Source organism: Peromyscus californicus, unplaced genomic scaffold (genome assembly GCF_007827085.1).
Source record: "Peromyscus californicus insignis strain IS unplaced genomic scaffold, ASM782708v3 Scaffold_18__1_contigs__length_77618521, whole genome shotgun sequence".
Lineage (NCBI taxonomy): Eukaryota > Metazoa > Chordata > Mammalia > Rodentia > Cricetidae > Peromyscus > Peromyscus californicus.
Genome location: NW_026294480.1, coordinates 39,853,354 through 39,869,662, shown reverse-complemented (window position 1 = coordinate 39,869,662; position 16,309 = coordinate 39,853,354). Strand labels below are relative to the sequence as shown.

The window sequence follows — 16,309 nt, the reverse complement described above, 5'->3', positions numbered from 1 at the left end:
TGTAGAGAAGACTATTGATACTTGCATATTTTCAGTTTTTCTGTTCCAATAGCTAGCTCTATGTACTTTAATAATACTGAGTTTGTACTATAGAACTTCTACGTTTTTGGGTAACTTTGATTGAAATGATGACTAGGGGCTATAAACCAGAAATTCTGACAGAAAAATTGATCCTAGACAACTTTCATGGTAATCTAATAAATGTTCATGATATATAGTAACTAAAAATGTATTCCCATGAGAAAGAAATGTAAAAAATTGTTAATAAAGAAAGAAAGGGATGACTTAGAAATAGCATGTAGCCTTCAAATTTACCAGATGTTTGTGTTTGGATTGATCATTGTGTCTTAACATCTTCATGAAGCAGTTTTCTCAACACTAAATGTAATCTTAGAGAAATTGCTTAGTTCTTTCAAGCCACTAGTCTGGTCTTAATGTGAGGTTCACAGTTTCTTGGGGCGAGGGGAGGCTCTGTCAATCATAGGTACCCATGACTATAGCAGTCTCTTCAATCAGTCATCAAAAGCGAATGCAGGGATTGCTACTTTTAACATGTTCCAGTGCTTAGTAAAGCCTGCTCACCATTACACCAAAACTAAGAAAACCTTCAAAAATGAATCCACCAAAAGAGCTCTGTAGGTACCCAATAGTAGCAATGTAAATTCTTTCCAGAAATCAGTTCCTTTACAAAGCCCTGACGCCAAGGATTCTCTAGATGTGACAGGAAGAGATCTTGAAATATGTATGACTCAGTCATGACTTTTGATAATCATGGAAACTGACAAGATTAAATGAACACATCTTACATCTGGTTTTTGGAAGACCTGAACCTGGATAGAAGACTTCTGGTACCCACACCACAGCCTCCCTGTTCTTTCTTCCCTACCCAAACATGTTCTGTTTTATCTGTTGGACTGCCTATTTCAAGCCATTGCTTCCTCATGCTCCATGCTGTTTTAATCCTTGCTACTTTACTTTCAGAAGACAAACCTTGAAACCAATTTCTTTATAAAATCACGTTTGGTCTTTAAAGAGAAACAAGCCCAAAGTGCAGAGTACTGGGATCTCCTTGGCTAATTGTGTAGGACTTAGAGTTTGCATGTAATTTGTGGCCTATAATGCCCAAGTTTGCCTGCTGGAATATTCTGATAAGAGAAGCAGCAAGGTTTCCAAATTGAAGTACCTTGAAAAAAAAAATGAATCCCATAGACATCTCTACCTCTTGAATGGGGACAAAATCTCCTTATTCAGGGAGAGGGTTAAATAACTGAATGAAATTTCACATACAGAGCTCTTGAAGGTGATGATAACTTTGTAGCAAAAGATATGGAGAAAATGTTACAAAATAATTTCTCCTAGATGTGTTTGCTACTGACCTTCTTTTCTCATTTTCTTTTCTACATGTTTTTTGAAGTCTTGAAAAAGTGAAGAGCCAGTAAAAGGACTTTTTCTTTCCCTTACTATTTTGGTTGTCATATTTTCGGAGGTCTAAAGGGAAGCTGGCTTCTTATACAGTGTTCTTATATAGTGCTGTGACTTCTGTTTACTCTCTGATTGGACAGTGCTCCCAGTTTGAATGAAGAGTACTACCATATTGCTTCACCCCACGGTTGTGCTCCCTACTAATTAGTGCAATAATCCCTAGGAACCAGAGCTGCCAAATCAGAGAGAACACTGATTAGTAACTAACTGTGAATTTCCTTTTACTCCAATTCCTATAAAATAAAGCAAGTAACAGTGGAATGTCATATTCAGGAATGAATTGTTTTTCACAATGATTTAAATACGTTTTTAATACTTTAGATCTTTTACAATGTTTTTCTAATTATTTAGGATCTTGTATTGTGTGCTACATGAAAGTAGGTTGAAAGATACTTTTCCAATATTGAATTTTTTAAAAACCATTCATTCCCATTCTATAAACAGGTAAAGCAAACTTTATTTTTCTGGCAAAAATTAGCTTCTCATGACTGAATTTCATTGCAAAAAATTATAGGGGCATGTCCAGTGCAGACAGAACTAGCTCTTTCTGGTTTCTGGTCTAGGATTTTCCAGTGCCCATGTTAGCTAGAATCTCCAGAGATCAAAACAGAGCTGACTTTTTTCCACAAACCATTAAAAGCATTGATAAATTTTATACCATGAAATCTGGATACTTTTACCAGGAAAGGAAGTAAGATCTACTTGAGTTTAATATCTGTGTTATTTTTTTTAAAAAAGCCTGTTTTAATGGACATTTATGGTTGTCAATTAAGTTAAGAGAAGTCATCTTTTAAGGGAAAACATAAGTCTCTTGTAGCTGGAATAGAGCTGGACAATACTTACGTTTCCATTAGGATTCCATGAATAAAATGATTTAGTCCCAAGCACTATTATCCCCCCATGTTCCCTCTATGTTCCCTTTCTCTCTCCCTCCTTCTTTTTAGAAAGGTGCCCCATGATGCCTAAGTTAATTAGTTTGTGTCTGGAAAGGGAACAAATTGAATTGTACATTGTCTCTGTGCTGATGCATGAGTACCCATTTTCCTGCCACTTGACTGCATTTGGCCCCATTGCTCAATCTACCCCTTCTTGCTGTCATACTGCTCCCAGTGGCCCTGTGGTGTATTTAATAATGGGAGTAAGGGTGGGGATACTAGATAGCAATCTTCAGTCAGTCCCTCAAATATAAAAGAGATACTTTTTGACTCTTATGACACTTCTAGAGCAATTTAGATAACTTTTAGAATTTAAATAAAAATTATCAGGTGCCAGCAACATTGGATGATCTAGAGAAAAGCATAAATAAGACACCAAGTACAGAAGAAGCCTCTTGTGTTTGGGGATAACTCACGTTGGCCATGTTTAATGATAAACATTAATTTTACACTAATTTAGGGTAGAGCTCAGTCAGTTTCAGCTTCATTTTGTGGAGTGATAGTCTTAGGCTTGCTGCATACAGACTGAGTGACCTCTAGATATGCCTATTTTCAGCCTCTGCCTTATGCATCCAGCCCAAATTTATGTCTTTTATTTATAAATAAATGGCTAATTTTCCTCATTCTCAATCCTACTTTATAAGAAAAAAGACTTAAATAAATAAATAAAATAGAACAAGAGAAAAACTGTGATTAAAATAGTGGAAAACGAATTCGTGATCTGATAGTTCTCTTTCTTTACATGGGCTATTAATTTCAGAGCATCTGTGCCTGAAAGTTCCTACCTGCCCCCAAAATTAAAATCACTGTTATTTGACCTGTTCTTACACTGATATTTAATATCTAATGTAGTTATTAAAAGATAACGACAACATTAACCTTCCAATACCCTATTGTTTTGCAAGTCAATATTACCAATAATTTACATCTTGCCGTCAAATCTCTTGTAGAATGCATAAGCTTCTTTTTAAACATGTTATCAAATTCACTAAGTGATATATGTTTTATTATCATGCTTCTGATTTTGAGTCAATGATCTCTGTGATCATTGCTACTATTGGGGGTAAAAATGGTTTTAATCCCTTTGTAAAGTTAACTTAGAGAAGATTCCAGGGACCATCTCAGTCATCTTTGTCTATCTTTCTCCATTGCAACCTTTTACTTTTATTTATTTGTGTCTCTTTACGGTTTAACCACCTTGGACATTTCATTCACAAGTAGGTTTTTCTGGCAGAAAGAACTTGTAAAACATATCAACATTTTAGCAAACCATACAACCATAACCATCATTTTCTTTTCATTTTATTTGAGGAAAAGGGTGATATTTTGGGAGAGTGTAGCCATTTACAAAAACATCCTTATTTCTTTATCTGTTATATTTCAAACAGGAGCGATTACTAATGATTTATAGCCATATCTTGAAAAATATTTCCCAAATTGGATTCCTCATCAATGTTTTCATCATTCTATGAGAAGTTTAAGAATTTAAAAACTCAAATCATGTATGTAAAAAAGATGTGCAAAACTGAAGAACAACTAGGAGGCAGCTTGCATGTACCACTTCATGTGAGGGCCCAAGCTTACCAAGTTACTTATGACAACACGTTTGGTCATTATAACCTTCTAGTCTCAAAAACTTCATTTGTTAGTTGAAGAAACTACTGTGGAGAAGTTGATTGATTTGCCCAAAGTCCCCAGCTCAAACCATGGAGACGAACCACTAATAAGCATCACTCGGTCCTATGGTCCCTTTCCTTCCCCACCACTGGTAAAATTGTCGACATCAGAATGTGCAGATCACTAGACTCAGTTGCCAAGCCTAGTTAGGAAGAACTTCTGAAACTGCTGCACCTTGCTGTCAAAAGCAATTTATAAATAAACTGGTGACAAGGGGTTGGTATCCTACTGTTTCCTTGAAAGGAAGAGGTAAGAGGACATCCCAGGCCAACCCTGAGCAACATCAGAATTCTAGTGGGTGATTGCAAAAGGAAAGAAACCTCTCTCCTTCTGGTCACATTTTTCAGCAGCTTGCAACATCTTTAGGTACCAAGAACCATCCCTTCATCTTTCCATGAAGTATGATAAATTTAATCAAATGCAACCTTACACTCTTGCCCATCTGCCTGCTTCCCACGCTGTGAGGTAACTCAGCAGGTTGTGCTTGTAGCCTGTGGCTTGGAGCAGAGAGAAAAACACAGGGGTCACAGTGTAGCCTTATTAGCACAGCACAATCCTTGGCCTGCAGTAACCAGCCCAAGCGGTGTCCTGCTGGAGATGCTTCAGTGTTTCCTGAAGAGGGTCCTTAAGTGCCAGCACCTCTGCTCTGATTCTCCCATCAGGCTTTACAGGAAGCACAGTCTGCAGAGTAAGAAAAATACTGTCTGGCACAGGAGCCCTAAAAGGACGTTTTGCATGAAAATGGGAATTTGAATGACAGAACACTAACACCCATCCTGGCTTCCCAATTCACCAGCCATGTTGACAGTGAAACTGAAATGTGAGAAAATGCTTTTCTGGGCTGCTAGATATTTCCTGAAATGATTTAAGCTGGTTTGCTCTATTTGTAATGCTGCAATTTCATAAGGTAGTTCTTGACTATGAAAACCTTTTAAAAAGCCCTAAATTCTGCTTATATGTGCCTTTTATTCCCCAGAAAAAAATAATTTTATATGTCCTAGATAACCTTTCTTCTTAAATTTGAAGTAGGAGGTGTTATGATGCATGCCTTTAATCCCAGCACTAGAGAGCCAGAGACAGATGAGTCTCAGTGAGTTCAAGGCCAGCCTGGTCTACATAGTTCCAGGACAGCTAGGGTGACACAAAGAGACTATGCCTCAAAAAAAAAAGTTTATTTTCTTAATTTGTTGTAGCTCACTAGGTTTCCTAGTGACTGTACTCAGCAGAACTGCATAAGAGGTTGATTGGACCACAGGCCTGAGTATCAGGTGTACACTTGACTATAACTAGCAAAGGGGAGGTCTTTTGCTCTACCCCTTTGCAGTGTTATAAATAGACCTTTGGAATAAAGTTCTGGGCTGGTGGATAAGGATCCAGACCCACCCAGGTCTATCCTGTCTTTTCTCTCTGTTTCTCTCCCCTCTTTATTTCTAACTAGGTCTCTTATCGTTCATTCCTCAAGAGTCCCTGGAGTAAATAAATGTGAAGGCTGGTCTGCCACATTAATTTAAATTTGAAATGTTAACATAATGTTTTATAAACTATAGAGAACCTGTCCTGCCTCATTTCTAGTGTAGACACACATCAACATCGATTCTTTCTCATTTTTCTGATTTACTCTTATTTTCTGTTGACCTAGAAATTGTAGGGTTGGTTCATTTATAACTCTTAGAAGTTTGCTTTTTCTGACAGCACAGACTGTGACCCTGATTCTGTAGAATAAATGCTATAGATGTTACTCTGTCCATCAGCTGTTATTGGGTTCCAGTGTCTTTGACCTGATTTTAAATTTTGTATTCTTGTGGCTTTTCATTAGGGTTTATCTTTTTCAAAACCAACAATGACAATAACAGTATGGAGGGGACCCTGAGTCCCACAGTGTTTCCTGAGTCACACAGTGCTCACTATCTGCTCTCCACTTTGGCCTTCCCTGGTGGTGTGGCACTCCCTTTCCAGAGTGAAGTCCAATCCTCAAGTCAGGATGATGTCCAGTTTGTGCAGGTGAGGATGTGGCCCCATTTCCCTCAATGAACTTTAGTCCTGGGTTGAATGTAGATGGAATTCTTCTCTAAGAACTCCCTCGGATCCTCAAAGCTGATAGGAAGGCTGGTAGAAAGATATCACTGGGTGACGAAGATTTGCTGAAGCCTTCTCAAGGTGGACCATCACTATGTCCAACAAAGCCTTTCTTCAACTGACTTCTTAGCAAGCTTCTGACTCCAGCCTGTGATTTCTGTTTCTCCAGTTATGGAGGCAAGTGCCAGTGTCAACTCAAGAGTTAGTCTCTGGTCAGCACTAAAAAGGAAAGAATGAATTATTTAAGCAACAACCAAGGCCAACTATAGGTAGTTCCCACGTGACCAAAATGTAGAGACAAAACAGGGTTTGTCATCTAAATAGCTGTGCAATCTTGAAGTCTGCTTTGAAATTTATCTTAAGAGGTCAAAGGTCACATTATTCCTTGTAAAACCTGGCATTATATTATCTCATTAGGAAATTTGAAGTCCTGGAAGTCCCATGTGAGCATATCCTAGGCTGTCTGAGACCTCAGTCTGAATACTCTTCCATATTTTCTTATGACTCAAGAACTCAGAAAAGAGTCCTGAACCACTTTAAATTGCCTTTGGTGTTTGTATTTTTAAATTTGGCTATAGTATAACCATGTTATAGTTTTGGTATTATTTAAGTTGAAGGATTGTTTTAAAAGAAACAAGGAATTGGACCTGCTTATAAAAGATAATTGCATATCATATTTTTGGTGTATGTGTGTGTATATTCATGTTTGTGGATTACATGTGTGCATGGATGCACATATGTACATGTGAATGTCAAGGATCAAGGTCAACAACTGGTAGCATTATCAATTGCTCACCACCTTGTATATCAAGGCGGGCCTCTCACTTGAACATATGCCTCATCAATTTGGCTAGTCGGGGTAGCTAGCTTGCTACAAGGATACCCATGTCTTTGCCTCCTGACTGCTGGGATCACAGGCAGGACACCAAGACCATGCAACTTTTAAGAGGATCCTAAGGATCTGAACCAGGTTCTCACAGTTGCATAGCAACTGAGTCATTTTCCCAGACTTGTGTATCATTCTTAGTACTTATGCTAGCCTAGTGTTTTATCAACTTGACACAAGTTGGCGTGTTTGGGAAGAGGGACTCTCAATTGAGAAAATGGACCTGTACGGATGTCCGTAGTGTATTTTCTTAATGATTAATGGTTGACATGGAAGGCCCCACCTCACCAGAGATGATGTCACCCCTGGCCTGGTGGTTCTGGATGGCTTAAGAAAGCAGGTTGAGCAAACTAAGGAGAGCAAGCCAGTAAGCAGCATTCTTTGTAGCCTCGGCTTCAATCCCTGCCTCCAGGTTCCTGCCTCGAGTTCCTACCCTCGCTTCCCTGAACAATGAACTGGGACCTGAGAGCTGGAAGCTGAAAGAAGCCCTTTCCTTTCCAAGGGGTTTTTAGTCATGGTGTTGTATCACAACTGTAGAAACCCTAACGAAAACAGCAGTTGTGATGTTTTTGAGTCATGCCAAGAATTCCTCCTTGCCAGTCATTTCTCAGGTAGCTCTTTTCCCTTTGCTTTCCAGGGTGCTTCCCAGACAAACCCTGTCAGTCTCAATCTCGTGTTGTTCACATCTGCCTCACAGCCGCCTTCCTGCTGTGTGCTCCATCCTCCTGTGTGCGCTACACAATGAGACACTGTAGAGACGTCTATTTTTCTAGCATTGGATTTCTACATGTTCATTCCCCATTGTCTTTCTTTATATTTTAGAGACTTTATCAGACGTAAGCTTAGTTTTAAGTTTTCCTTGTCAGCTGAAGCTGCTTGAAATAGGGAAATTCTGCTTTGATCTTGAACTCATTTACCCTATCAGGTCTTTTGCTTCATTAAAGATCATAGTAGTCATTGAAATAAGAGTGAGCAGAAATCCGTAGAGAAATCAATGAACAGTACCAGTTGATAGTCGTGGTAGGTGTTTGACTGTGTATTTCATCTCTGAACACTGTTCTCTTTTTATGGCAGGGCAGAGGAAAGGAGAAAAGAGGTCATGCAGACACAGATGATCCTGAAGGACAAATGCCTTTCTTTTCTCCTCCCCTCTAGGGGATAGATGAGTAAGGAATAATGTTCTATTGATGCGCCCAGTTCTGTATTCACATACTTCCTATTGGGATCTGGCAGGCTGCCTTCAATTCTTGGCTCTTATTGCTGGAAATAACTATACGTTCTCTGTTATTATTTAATGCTTATGGTTCCACTCAGAATGAGGTGTGATTTCATTTTCCAAATCAAGGCACCTATTTAGAGGGGTTAAAGGACATTTCTAAAGCCACCCAGTGTGTGCATCCCAGAGGTAAGGTAGGATTCTAGTTGTTCTAACTACAAAGCCCTTGCCCTTTGCATTTGTACCTGCTGCAGGGCCTGGGGTGTTCCCATTTATTGAATACTTGATACACACAAGCAATCCTTATGTTAATATGTGCTATTTAATTATTCCAACAGCTTTGAGAAGGTAAACAATACCACTATTTCAGCCAAAAAGTGAAATTCAAAGGAATTTAGCTACCCAAGATCATGTAGCTGGTATCAAGTCATGAATTGAATTTTTGCTTCCATTCCATATTATGAAGGCTGCTCTGGCACAAACAAGAATTTGCCCTCAGTAACCTTTCCCTTGTCTGTATATGATGATAGGACAAAAATGTAGGTTTGGGTTTATATTGCTCCTTCTTAGAACCTGTTGAATTTTCAAATGTCAAACAAAAATCTCTGCCATACCCCAACATTGTTTGAGTCCCTTTAGAGGGGAAATGAGTGGTAAATACACAAATGATAAATACCTGTCAGTGCGTTCACTCTCGGACACATTTCCACTCTGTGTCACTATTTGTAACAATGTTCTGCCCAACTGCCTATGCCATTTCCTGAGCCATGATTGGATATAATCACATAGGTTTCCTGTCACTTTTGTTACATTTAAAACAAGATCAGGCCTAATGGAGAACATTTTTAAGGTAGGATACTTGTAGGCACACATCATTACAGATGTGTTCTATGGGGTATTTCACATTGTGGTTGACTCTAAGGTAGACTATGCACTTTGAGTGACATGACCTGTCAGTGTAGGTTCATAGATTGTGATGAATGTATTGTTGTGGTCAAGGGTGTCCATAATGGGGGATGCCAGGCATGTGTGGAAAAGGAGGCATAAAGAGCCTCTATACCTTTTGCTCAATTTCGATGAGCATCTAAAACTTCTCTTAAATTAAAAAATAAATGAAGTCCATCATTTAAAAACAAAAACTAAAGCTCGGGATTGTTGAATCTACCTGAAATCATCATTGTTGTACCCAGTTTGGCGTTCATATTCGTGTCTGATCATCTAATCATAAAAAAGATGAGATTCCCAGACTGCTAGTAAAATAAGAAAAGGGGTTTTAGAAGCCCTTTGTGCATTCCCTTCCTCCTTTCCCTGGGAGGGACGGAGGAATGTTGGGGGATGGGAGAGGCCCACCTATGTGGACAGATGCGGAGCTGCACTTCCCCCTTGGCTTCTTCTGGGCACCTGTGCTACAGCACAGTGCTGGTTTTCTGTGTAACACCTTCCAGGAGCCACCCGGGGCTCTCCTTGCACAGTGGCAAGGAACGAAAGTTTAAGCTTTCTTGACCTCCCTTTTCCTCATTGGAATACCTTCTATTCCTCCATGCTTAACTGTGAGACAAGCTTTCTGGAGGTAGGTTAACTACAACTTGTCTCCAGTACAACTCCTCACTGTGGTGTTTATTGTTTCTGGGGACGCTCACATAAAATAGCCATAACGCTAAATTGTGGGCATTTCTTTCTCTCTTCTGCCTCCCCCTTCTCAAATCGGCTGTCCTCCAGGTAACAGTTATTCCTATTCAGCGCAGATCAACACCCCATTGCATGATTAGGTACCATCCAACCAGCCACAGCTCTGGGCTTGTGTTGATTGAAAGCTTTCATCCTTTGTGAGGAATCACTTTGAATCTTAGCAGCCACCTTAAGGTAAAAGTCTCACACACAAGCCTGTTACCCTGTAAGCCTAGTGAATTTTATCTGATGCAAGCATTTTGTATTGTGCTCTGTGAAGAAGAAGAAAAATCAGCCACCTTGACTGAAAGTTCAAAATTGCCTGCATTTATGTATTTATGCCTCAGGATTTCAAAAAAAAAATGAGCATAATCAAATTCCTGCTGGGAAGAAGCATGTCAAAAAAGATTAATTAGAAGGAACGTAGAAATGGTGTGTCTGTCTTTGTGCTAAACAATCATAGAAAAATAAAACTCCTTAAATGAAATGAGAAAAAATGCCTTTATACAGTCTGGGTAGTGAATTTTGTTAAGTTCATAAAGAGAGATCTGAGTGTTTAAGTCATGTTTACTAAAAAGTGTCTCAGAGTTTCATAAGAAGAAACATAGAATAGGGAGATACGTCAGGGTGTTACTGACAGCAGAGTCAAAGACCCCCTGTAAAAGAGCTATATATGGCTGTTCCTCTCTGCCAGGAAAGATGAATTGCCATGACAACACTACTATGAAATAATAGGTCAAGTTTTATCCTTCTGCCTCAGGCTGAATTTATTAGGCTTTACTTAGAAGTACATGCCATTGTAAAATGAAGGTTTGAGTATTTCACAGCTAAACATTATAGCAAGTTAAATCTGATCAATAAGATCTCTCGTACTAGGTTAGATGAACACTTAGCTTGATTAAATGAGTGTTTAGAGGCTAGCTTATTACCGTTCTTTTCTGAAACATGGGCTCCTTCTCATCGATGTGTGTGTAACAAAGTGTGTGTAAATGGATTCACACTGGTTGTTTGCACAAGGTCGGCAGGGGAAAATGGTTTGTAAATTTTATTTTAATGGATGACTAGCTGTGATAAAGAAAAAGTTCTTATATCACTCCCCACAAAAGTATGCAGCAAGAAAGCATAAAATATTTAAGACTCCTATTTTTGTTTGCTCTTCTCATAAGATTAAATTGAATGCTGCTTCGTGCCTATTTGTAAGAATGAAAAATTAAACACATGTTGGGGAAAGTAACATATTATAAAGTAAGATGTCTAGTCATTATTTTGTTTTTTTTGGGAGCTGTGTCTCCTTGTATGGTATGACATTAACTGTCTATTTTTAAACAGTATCTCCAACATTTCGGAATAAAATTCTAACGTGAGGAAACACATAAATCTTGTCACAAACAACAGTGTTCCATTCTCTAATGGGAGTTAATTACTAGACTAGGTAGGTAGGTAGACAATCCAGTATTTAAAAGACCAGTATATATCAAATCGTCTCTTTAAATGGTTAATTTTACTTAAGTAGAATATGGCAGTATATTTCAGCATTTTATCTTTCCTGATGTCAGAGGAGACAGTGCTTAGATCTCTCTGTAGGGCTACCTTTAATTTTCCTTATTTTTTTTTCTGCAGTAACTTAATAAAGGTTGTGCAGATAGCTGTGAAATTTCTATTGCTTTTGCTCTGCTCATGAAGATGGGAAATTGGGATCAGTGGCCGCATTCATTCCCCAGTGCAGCTTATTGAAGTGTCACAAACTGATTGGGCTAAACAACCAGCATTTTATTGTCCCACACTCCTGGAGGCTGTGAATCTGACTTTGTAGTGCAGGCAGGGCCTTGCTTTCTGCAGTCTAGGAGAGGCCATCTTCCCTGCCTGTCCTCTAGTCTCTAGAGAGTGTCTGCAATTCTTGACATAGCCTCTCTTGCAGATGCATTGTTCCAATCCCATTCTATGCCTTTATGGTTTTCTTGTTTATGTATATTGTGTTATGACTCTATTTTTGTTTGAATACCTTTTTCTTTTTTAACTACATGTGTGTGTGCGTCTGGGGGAGTGATATGTGCATGTAGATGCAGGTGCCTGCAGAGGCCAGAGGTATCATATCCCCCTCGAACTGGAGTTCTAGGTATTTGCAAGCTTTCAGACATGGGTGTGAGGAATTGAATTTGGGTCCTCTACAAGAGTGGTATATCTTCTTAACCAATGAGCCATCTCCTCCAGCCCCTGTGTCTTCTCATTTCATGAAGACTCTCTCTTCACAGGCGTAGAAGGCACTTACGCTTGTATGATCTCACTTATGTTAGGTTGTGTTTGCAAAGACCATTTCTTTAATGAAGTCATATTTGCAGGGCCTGGATAAAACCTTCAAGATAACCAGTCCATAGCAATCACTGAGTTAAAGGACTCCATCTCTCAGTAGACTATCTCTATCACAATTTTAAATCACTATGATGCCTGGTTCTTTGCAAATATTTTTCCCAATTTTGAGTGTTTTTTATTTTTGGAACAATGGTATTCTTCTTAATAAGGTCCTTTTAATGGATAAAACTTTGCAGCATTCCAAATCTACCTAGAGTGGGTATATGTAACATATCTTTACCTTCCTGGCTATTAATAAATGCTTAATTGAGATTTATTGGGGGATGTATGGATTGATAGTAATATCAAACTATACTGAAATAATTCAATCTTCTTGATTATTCCAAACAATTCCTTGAGGTAAAAATGTAGTTACATATTAGTTAAAAGATCACCCCTGCTTGACTAACTCAAATGCTAAATGACTAGATCCTTATTCCACTTTCTTTGTGTCCATTTGGACACTCACTGGTGAAAGTAGGTTTTATGTCTTGGGTTAGAGTGTTTCTACCCAGTCCTCATTTCTGATGATTTCCCATGGACTTCATTTAGTTTAATCAAATTACTTTTGCCATTCAGTTAATATTAATGCACTTTGATTTGGTTTCTCCACCTATAAAATACACCTGCTTTATCTCATGTCATTATGCTCTGTTCTTCAACTTAATTGTGTGAGTGTGTGTGTGTGTGTGTGTGTGTGTGTGTAGACATTCAATAAATGCATTTTGATTGTGGTTATCTTGTGTTACATTTCTTTGCTGATAGGTCATTCCATTTTCCCCTTAATTTGATGTAGAAATAAGTAGGGAAAGAAGAAATAAATTGTAGTGTAACCCATACTTTGCAAATGAAAGCTATTTCCACAGTCTTAAAACTGTGCATTATCTCTGCTTGACTTCAGAATGCTTTGAAAGTGCTGTATATGCAGTTAAGAGAAAGTTCCATTGGGGAAAATCACTGAAGGCAAAAAACAAAGAGAGAAATGGTACAGTTCACATCGAAAGAGTTCTTAGCTACTTTTAATCAAGCTGCTAATATTTTCCATTTTACAGGTCTTTTCTCGACAGATAGTCAAGTATTTGCTATCAAAACCACCATTACATCAAAAATGACTCCAGGAAACAATATTTGTATAGCAATATATTTGAACTAACTGAAGAGATTTTTTTTTCTATAAAGAGAAGAAAAAGAGTCTTGCTTGTAGAAGAAACATTTCTCATCTTGTAATCACATTCCCATCCATTATTTTCTCTATGAGAGATTCCCATGACATTTATAGGAAACCAACAGATATTCCCAGCTGTTAGTAAACCAAGCAGAAAAACAGCACTAAGATGTCTGAGCACAGTGAGGACAGACGCCATTTTCCCAGCTATCTTCTGGGCTATTCATGTTTAATTACAGTACTGGCACTTGACATTATAAAATGTTCCTTTATTTTAAATATAACCTTTTATCATCATTAGTAAATGTCAAATGTAACGAAGTGTTTTCCTGACTTGCTCTTCCCAGTAGAATGGTAAGAAAATGGTATTAAGTTTGCAATCCTAAAATTCTTTTCAATATCAAAGCCAGTACGGAGGCAGCTTGGTGTGAGATTATTAGATGAGGTTTAATGTTCATATTGTCCTCACATTGGGAGAAATTTTCCTGTGTGTGCTTCTTACTACATTTGCCTTCTTTGGTACAATTTCTTGTTCTGTCTCATTGCTTTAGTGACAAATACTTTCAATTGGATTGTGTTTCCCGTTTTAGTCAGAATGATGTTGGAGATCTGGCCCCATGCTGTGTCTTAACTTCCATCCAAAATCTTCTTCTGCCTTCTTTTTTTCTTTAAAGTTATTTCTCTGTCTTTCCCTCCTCCAAATTTTGATATGTAATGGTTACTCAACCCTGTGGTTTCCAGCAGCTTCCTGTAACATTTCAATTACAGTATAATGGAATCATGTTTTTTTTTGCTCTCTCAACAATTAAAAATTGCCACAATGTGAAACTGATGTATTATAGTGTCTTTACCATCACAATAAAATTAACATCCTGTAAGAAGGGGACACTATCACCAGGAAAGGTCAGAAAGAAAAAGCCACAGTTTTTCAACACATTTATCAACAGGCTCTGTTGAAAACACACTTGACAGAGGTCTGGGTCACCTTTCTCGGTGTCTCCAGTGTGTTTTCAAGTTTCCTCTATGACGAAATGAGAGAAAGGCTGTGTGTTGTTCAGAGAAGAGAGCCGGCATGACATCGTCAGCCTGCACCAAAAAAAAAAAAAAAAAAAAAGAAAACAAAGCTGTTGGAAGCTGCTTGAAGCGGGGAGGGGTATGCTGCATCTATACATATGTTCTGAACAGTATGAAGTCAGAAAGAAGATGGGGGAAGGTTTTAAATAATCTAATCTGACTAGTTAAAAGGGGTTCTGCCCCCCAGAGAGACAAAACATCTTACCATGTCTTTGACTATCCCTTGCTCTTTTGAACACGTTCATCGGGACTTTGGCTCTGGCATTTTTTGTGTGTCTTCTTCTTGGTTTTATGGTTATATATATTGTTGACTAAATGAAGTTCATGATTTTCTGAGAACACACAAAAAGGCTCAACATTAGCTTCTTTCTGCCCAGTCAGTTTCTGTGTTTGTTCCAATTATATGCAATTGATATCCTAGGCACCTACATTTTCATAATATTTATAAAACATTAAGCAAAGCACAAGAAAATATTGAAATAATTGCCAAGAAACCCTCATTATATTAGAATGTAACTGGGAAGATTTTATTTCTATTATTATGGTTAGAATATGACTTCTCACTAATTAGCCATTTACATTGGAATATACATTTTCCTAATGATTTTAATATTACTTTACCTATTAAAGATATTAATTGTTGCTTTCTCTGGCACAAACAAACATGCTTTCTATTATACTTTCCTTTTCTGTAGTTTTCTAAAAGGACTCTAAAAGCTTCCTCACAAGCTTTCCTTAATTGCTGTGCATTTGAACATTCTGATCTGTTTCATCCCAACTTGAATCCTTATTTTCTCTAATGAGAGCTTTAATCAGGCCAGTCCTGCCTTCTCCAGAGAAGCACGTGTTCTCGTTGGCTTTGTGAAGTCACACTCTTGGCTACGTCAGTTCTAGTTTCATTGACTGAGCCCAGCCTCCTCTGATCACTCTCCTTTGAACCTGAAGTTGCCGAAGAACATGCCACACAAACTACTAAAGAGCTGTGCACAATCTTATGTTCCTCTCTGCTGCATTGCTGAATGTTAGGATCCAACTAGGAAGATGTCTATGGGTGGAATTCAAAATCCAACATGGACTCCATGAGATCTCAATGTCATTTTGATGGTATGGAAAACTGTTTTTGCATCACCCAACAAGTGAGCTCTCTCTCTCTCCAAGGCCTACTAGGTCTTAGAGGGATATGGGGTGCACTCTGCTTATAAGAGGCATCTTAGGGATAAGTGAGGAAGAGGGTCCACACTAAGTTAGAAAGAAGGTAATTTTTGTTCAAAATGCCAAGTTCCTAAAGAGTTTATGAAAAGAGAAGCAGCTAAGCACAGTCTCCAAAAGGGTGGAAAAGAGGAAAACCAATTAGAAATGATGCTTCCAGTCCTGAAAGAACAGAGGAGGAGCCATAGGGTGAACTGAGGAACCAGTTCTTCCTGTATAGTGTCTGTGATGGGTAGCAGAGCTCTTTAGATGACTTGCAGGTCTCAGAATCCTGATTTCACTGCCACATGCCATGACTTTTGCAGATATTACTTCTTCCATTTGTAAGCTGACATCTGTCTACGATCTTAAGTTAGCCCTGGCATCTTAGGAGTGAAACCTTGCCCTTGTCATTTATTAGCCCGTTTTTATCCTGTGCTGTATGAGCTCTGGATCCCCAATGCACTTGCTTAGCTTTAAAAGGGTTCAGCTTACAAAGGATTAGATACTTGTCTATGACCCCTAGCCATAAAATAGAGGGGCAAGAACTTAAGCTCACATTTGCTCATCCAACTCAGACGTGAAAGAAGATG

General features: G+C 38.4%; 1 protein-coding gene across 2 annotated transcripts in view; it reads left to right on the top strand.

The window, feature by feature from the left end:
• Positions 1 to 16,309, top strand: part of Rab3c (RAB3C, member RAS oncogene family) — a 220,449-nt gene that overhangs the window by 90,783 nt on the left and 113,357 nt on the right. The window lies entirely within an intron of this gene.